This window comes from Mesocricetus auratus, unplaced genomic scaffold (genome assembly GCF_017639785.1).
Source record: "Mesocricetus auratus isolate SY011 unplaced genomic scaffold, BCM_Maur_2.0 contig_4768_pilon_obj, whole genome shotgun sequence".
In the NCBI taxonomy this organism is placed as follows: domain Eukaryota; kingdom Metazoa; phylum Chordata; class Mammalia; order Rodentia; family Cricetidae; genus Mesocricetus; species Mesocricetus auratus.
Window position 1 is genome coordinate 31,584 of NW_024433042.1, and position 6,908 is coordinate 38,491.

The following is a 6,908-nucleotide window of genomic DNA, read 5'->3' on the forward strand; positions in this document are numbered from 1 at the left end:
TGTTCATCTCTGCTACTGCTTCCATCAACTGCTGGATGATGGCTATATGACAGCATTTAAGGGAGTCTTCAATCTCATTATAGGAGAAGGGAATATAAGGTAACCTTTTCATTATTGCCTAGATTCTTAGCTGAGGCCATCCTTGTGGAATTCTGGGAATGTCTCTGTGCCAGGTTTCACATTAAGCCCATAACAGCTCCCTCTACCGAGGTATCCTTGCTCTCCTTGTTTGGGAATGCACCATTTGATAGGCATTTACTAAGGATCTATATGTTTTTTCCTTTACAGATCTGTCCAAATTCTACTTCCTCAGATATCTTTCTAGTTGTTCATATTTTTATTTTTATTTTTTCTTCACACATGCAATCCATCATGATCATAATCTCTTGTCCATAAAGCCACCCAGATATTCTAATTCCTGTATTCCTTCACCAAAGAGCAGGCCTTCTGGTGATATCAACTGAGCACAGCATTACAAGATGCAAAAAGACTTAGCACAAACCCTCATATCAAGGTTCAAAGAGCCAATCCAGGAAGAAGACACTGTTCCCATGATCAGATAAACAAGTCAGGGACTCTCCCCACTCCCACTGGTAGCAGTCCCAAAGAAATCCCAAGCACAATAACCACAACATGTGTACAGAGGACATAGTGTAGACACACATATCTGTGAGGGCCTTTTTAGCCTTTGTGAGAATATAGAGTCCTGCTGATTTGATTATGTGGGCTCTGTTCTCCTGGTGTCTTTTATCCCTTTAGCTCCTACACTCTGTCCTTCCTCTTTTCCCGGAGGTTCTGAGCTCTGCCTAATTTTTTTCAGTGGATCACAGTATATGCTTCCATCAGCTCGTGGACAGTGCTGACTGTATTCTGCACAAATCTGAGTGTAGCAGAGTTTCATTAGGTTTCACTTTATTGACTTTTTAGTATGTATGGCAGACTAAAATATACTTCCTCAAACAGAAAGTCCACTGTAATCATAAACTGATTAAAATGTTATTCATATTATATTTGATTAAAATATTATGTACAGAGATGGAGGTGCCCAGGAGGATGATAGGAGAACCTCAGATTCTCAGAATATCCAGCTACAGGTGGTAAAATAGTTCCTTGTGTATGCTAGGAACTGAACAAGGGTCAACTGTAAGATCAAAAATTTCTTTTGGGAACTGAGTTTGGAGATAAAAATGTCTTCTTTCTCTTCCTGTACTCTCGTAAGTAAACATTACTTTTGGTTTTCTCCTTTGCTCTGAGCCCTTATCATACATGCTTCTCAGTCAAATCAAGACTATTTACTCCAAGGAAAACTTACTGGGATGTGTTCAGAGCCAGCAACTAAACTGAATCTGTTTCAACTCATGGAACAAAATTCAAACCAGTTCATCAATAAGGTTGAAGTGTGAGAGTGTAGAGCAGAGACTGGCTTACCCCTCTCGAAACCCCACACTTCATTTCCAACCCATTTACTGCTCTGTTAAATCCTGAGCTTTCCCAGATTCACTATAAATGCTCCATAGAGCCCATAGTCTACACAAGTATCCTTGTAAAACATAGTGGTTACTACACCTAGATCAAACCTCTATGTAACACCTGACTGAGACCTAGAATCTTTCCAAGAATTTCAAAATGGCATGCAGGAAAGGACCCTGTGTAAAAGACAGTCAGGAGTATTCTTCAGTCACAAAGTGGGGATATATGCCTACCATTGTCTTCAGAGATCACAGGAACACGAACTGTAATGAAATTCAGTGCTTGTGTTTTCGGGTGCCCAGCACTGTGCAGGTCAGCCAAGAGGAGAGTGTGTGCAGCATTCTCCATAGAGAGGTCCCTCCAGAGGGCACCCTCACACATGAGTTTCAAATGCTCCAGGTCATACTTGTCAGCAGCTGCCAGCAGAGTAACTGCCATGCTGTGGATGTCTGAGGGCTTCCCAGTGTAAATGAAGCCCATCATTGACTTGAAGGCTTGTGGCTCCAGATCATGGATCTCTAAGTTTTGTTTTTCTTGTCTCATACAGGACATGCTCTAACATGGTTCTGAAAACTGGAGAGTGAGCTGCTAAACCTTCACAGTGAGCAAGGAATTCCTGGGCAGCTACCACAAGGAAGAAGTCTGTGAAGAGATGATTCTCCCACAGCTCTCCTAGTTAATCTGCCATCATGAACATAAGAAATGGATTCCAGGCTTCCAGATGTGATCACTGATGGTGCAAAAGTCTTAGAACATTGTTGTCTTCAAGAAGAGGGTGAGCTCATCTTCAGGGAGAAGACAATACATAAGGTGCAACAGGAAATCTCAAAGAATGAACCTTTGAATCCTCATTCATAGCCTGCTCTGTGCTTAAATACTCTTCCAGACCTCATTCCAAGGACTATCTCCCCTTCAGTGCTTTAGATCCAGAGCTGGACCTTGGCCCAAACTTGATTCTTTGGACAACTGAACAACAGTATGTAACCTGACAAGTCATCTATGCTTTCTTCATCGACCCCATTAGTGTGTCCTCTCAAACACCATTAGTCATTGCCTCTGATGGAAAAATTTTGGCTTTTTATGCATTCCTGCATTTTCTCCAGTAAAACATTGTAAGTTGCTGATGGATTATCTGTCACATAAATTCTGTATGCTGATTCACGTGTAGTTACAGACCTTGGCTTTCCTGTGCTCTGATTTTTCTTTTCTTACTTTTTTGAGATAAAGAAAAGTCTTACTTCTTCATTGGTACCTGACGCCAGTCCCCAAACCACAATCCCTTCAGTGTTACTTGAAGCAGGCCAGTGAGCTGGGATCTACTTGGAAGGCCTGAAAGCTGAAGGGGTAGGAATGGGGCTGACATTGCTACAGTGAGGTTGTCCAGACTGGTAGAGCACATTTGTAATGCTACTCTGTATCCACACACCGTCTATTCCAGGCTTCTAGCAAACTCACAAATACATACATAAATACAATACACAAAACAGTGTGTCTGGGAGGCAGGTTTACTACAGAGGTTCAGCTGACAGTTACATCTCAGAATTCTAGGAAATATCACAGGGCTCCCAGAAATGTGCTCCATGTGTTCTCTCTTGCAGAAGAGCCCACCCTTTTATTTCAGTGTCTCATTTGTCCAGTACAGAGAGCTGCCATAGGTGGGTTTGGAGACATGAGACTTGGAATGCAGGGATCTGGACTGGCTGTGCTGACCCGATCCACTCAGGGTATCATGCAGAATGCCGTGCTGTATCAGCTGGTAGTGGCACTTCTGGTGGGCAGGCATGATGTGCATGAATGCTGTGAGTGCAATACCATGGTCTGCTCCAGGTTCCAGGGGCCCAGTGGAGCCAAAGACAGAGGGTTGTCTGAAAGGTTGGCCTGTCCCAGCATGAAATCCCTGCTTGTCAAATGTCTGTCTTGTTGTAGAAAGACCTAGTTGTATCTGGTAGGCCAGTAGTGCCTAAACACTTCTTTGCTATGCCCAGATCCAGGCGACTTGTTTGCTGCCTCTAATGATCCACCATAGCTACACTTGGTGTAGTCTCCTGCTGCTGTGCCCTAGGATAAATCATTATAAACTGTGCTGTAAGTGTGCTGAACGTAGCCACTGGCCTGATGAAAAGGATTAGGGGATTGCTGAATATCAGACCACGCTGTTTCACCGAGGATGGCTGGACAAGCATAGTAGGGCCATACTGCAGGGCACTGGGCACATCTGTATTATAGGGGGTTGGCCAAGATGGCTATAGCCAGGGGAGCAGAGCAGGATTCAAAAAGGGCTGCTGTGCCATGTGGTGCATCTGGAATTGGCTATGCTTTGTATGAAGTTTCGTCATTGAATATTCAGGGGATGCAGAGTCTCCTCAGTCAAACTTTGTGATATCACCTGAATACAGATTATTATCCAAACTTCCTTCTTGGCTGGCAAGGGCTGTGTGTGCTCCAAAGTGAATGCCATAGTAATCCATTGGCAGCTGTGACCTCAACATCTGGGGATCATCATATCCGTAGAACACGTAAGCAGGAAACTGTACTCCAGGGACCAATAGGTACTGATTGTGTAGCAGAGGAGGAACTCCCTAAGGCAGGTTGGCAGTGCTTTGCCTGAGGTCACCTAGGCTGTGGCCTTGGTACTGCTGCTTGCTACACTCACAGTGGCCCCACCCAGGCACATGCTGCTCCCAGGCAAGACCATCCTCAAGGGTAGGGCCCTTGGGGCAGAGGTTGCAGTTGTTGAGAAGGGAGATGAGGATGGGGTGCTCTGCACACTGGCATGAGTGTGGGCATGCTTGCAGAACATTCTGCATGAACAGAGGAAGACTATTCTGGTGGCTGGAGAGAGAATGCTATGCTGAGAAGGGGGATGCTGGACAGGTCACCAGACTGGGGAAAGGATGGCAACGTGGCAGAGTGCTGGGATGAAGAAGGCAGAAGTGCAGTGCAGGCAGTTGTGCTGGGTAGGGAGTCCACAGATGAGAGGGCTGAAGGGTCTGTCAGCTTTGGACCTGAAATGGATGAAGTAGTGTCTACTGTGTTATGACTTCTGGCACCAAAATGTCCATTTGCAACTGACACTGCAGCTGAATCTGGGGGGTACACAGGGCTTTGGTATGCAATCCCGATATGGACAGACTTCTGGTGATAAGGGGAAGACGTTGTCGTTGAGCTAGTGGAGCTCAAGGAAGAGCTGGACAGACTGTAGGAGGTAATGATGGAACTTGTGTAGGTGGAGTTCTGTACAGCACTGTTCTTGGGTAAAGAGGCATTGAAAATGTCACTTAAAGACTTTGGGTGCAAGCTGATGGGCATCTGATTTTTTTTCACTGGCTAAAGTTGCTGATCCAAAATCAGAAAGAGATGGTTCTGATCCAAATTCCAGAGTTCCAAACTGAATATTTAATCCTGTGACTTCTGCATAACCAGGCATTTCCACTGCTGTAGCGGGAACCTTAGAAGCTGGAGGTGGAGGTATCTGGCGCTTAGGGCGTTTGATGTGGTTGGGCTGCGGTTGGTGGGCAGACACAATATTTTCAACAGCCATGTTGGGAAGTGTCAAAAGTCTGTTCGCTGAAAAAGGGCCATCTCCAGGTGTTGAATCTTGTTTTTTTGCCTGGGAAGCAAAGGACTCCAAACCATGAGAAGGAAGACTGACTGCCAGGGTCTGCTGCTTCTGTCGCTGGCTCCAGTGCTTAACAACTGGGGATGGCTTAGGCTGAGATTTGTAGTCAAAGTGAATTAGGGAAGAGGACTGGGATGCTGAGGGCTTGAGGTCCCAAGATGCACTAGTGGCTGGGGGACTTGTACTGTTTTGCTGTGCAGTTGACATAGCAGCAACCATGCTCCAACTTGGTGCTTTCAACTTGGCCCAAATCTGGGAGTTGGAGATATTCAACATCTTTGACGGGGCCGATTCTCCAAATCTGGAGCCCAGGACGGAAGACAGTCTCTGACGAGAGTAGGCATTGGCAGAAGGGGACCCACCAGTCCCTTGTTCCTTCTGATGACTGTGTTGAGAATTTGTGAAGACAAGTCCTTGCCAGGAGCTGTGCCACTGGGATGTTTCAAACGAGTTATCTTCTGCGGGTTCAGTGAGAGGGACAGTCTTCTGCAGCAAGGCAACGCGATCAACGCTTTGCCCAGGAGTGCTGTGGTTTTCTGCTGGAACAAAGGATGCAGTGAAAAATTGGGTTTCAGAAAGGGCTTCAGTCCATTCTTCTCTTGTGCACTCTTCCCCAGAATTTTTCCATGCACCTTTAAGTCCAGAAATCCCTTTATTTGGAACCTCCTGATATGTCCTGTGAGGCTATCCCATCCCTTCAGTGCCCTCATTTGTACCATTCAGAGCAGCTTCCCCAACTCCCGACTTTTTCCCTTTGCTATCTGTAAATGCAGACTCTGACTAGTCTGCGGGGTTCAAAGTCCCCATGCTTTGAGGAGAGAACCTTCCTTCCCTGCTGCCCCTGTAACATCCATCTCCTCTGCATCTGCCCTGCCTGCCTCGCTCTGAAGGCTTGACTCCTTGGTTGCTATCAATTCCATTCTCCTTACCTTTGAACTCTCTGCCTCTGTTGCCACCTCTTCCTTTCAGGTTGTTGCTTCCCCGTCCACGATTTGTTTTTCTCTCAGTTCTCTTCTCTTTGATTTTTTTGTTTTCTGGCCTTTTTTCCCCAAAATTCTTCTTCTTCCCCCTACAGTCTCCCATGGTGTTGTGTCTAAATCTCCTTCCAGCAGCATATTGACAGCTGTGTTCACATCTCCATCGCAGTCATGTACAGCCACTATACTTTCGTGTTGACTCATTCCTGTCACTTCCATAAGCTGTTTAACTTTACCTTCAAAGTTTGAATCATTCTTATCAAAGATCACTTGAGCTAAGCTGCATGTGTTCAGTTGTTCCTTGTACCACTTGTTTCTGTGGCTGTGCTGCATGTGTTGTTGGCATCTGTGCATTTTCCTGCACAACTGGACAACGATCATTGCTCATCGAAGTCATCATATACAGAATGTATAAAATAATGTATTTACAAAATGTTGTTGGACTCCAGATGCACTGTCACCACAGGTCTTTATCTGCCAATATACCCCTACCGTGCTCTGATATTTCTGCTGGAGATAGTTTGCTGTTCAAAATTGATCCAAAGTGAAGAACTGGAGATTTATTTTTCTTCACCCTGGAGACACAGGAATAGCCTTGATTTATAATTTTAGGTTATGTTTCTTATGTGGTACCACTTCTATGAGGTAAAATATTGGATATCATTTAAATTTTCAATGCAGATTTCAAGATTAGTTTCACAGAAGACAGTCAATGCCACTGGGGACTTTTACATCATTCCATTTTCTAGATTGAATCTTAGGTCCATAGGTAACTAGTTTTAAGCAGCATACACAACTTTTGAATAGTTTGGAACATATTGTCCACTCATTATACAATACTC

The 6,908-nt window shown here is 44.9% G+C and overlaps 1 pseudogene; it reads right to left on the reverse strand.

Annotated features, from left to right (window-relative positions):
- Positions 1 to 3,082: 3,082 nt before the first annotated feature.
- On the reverse strand, positions 3,083 to 6,466 carry LOC121138423 (annotated as a pseudogene).
- Between the last annotated feature and the right edge of the window lie 442 nt (positions 6,467 to 6,908).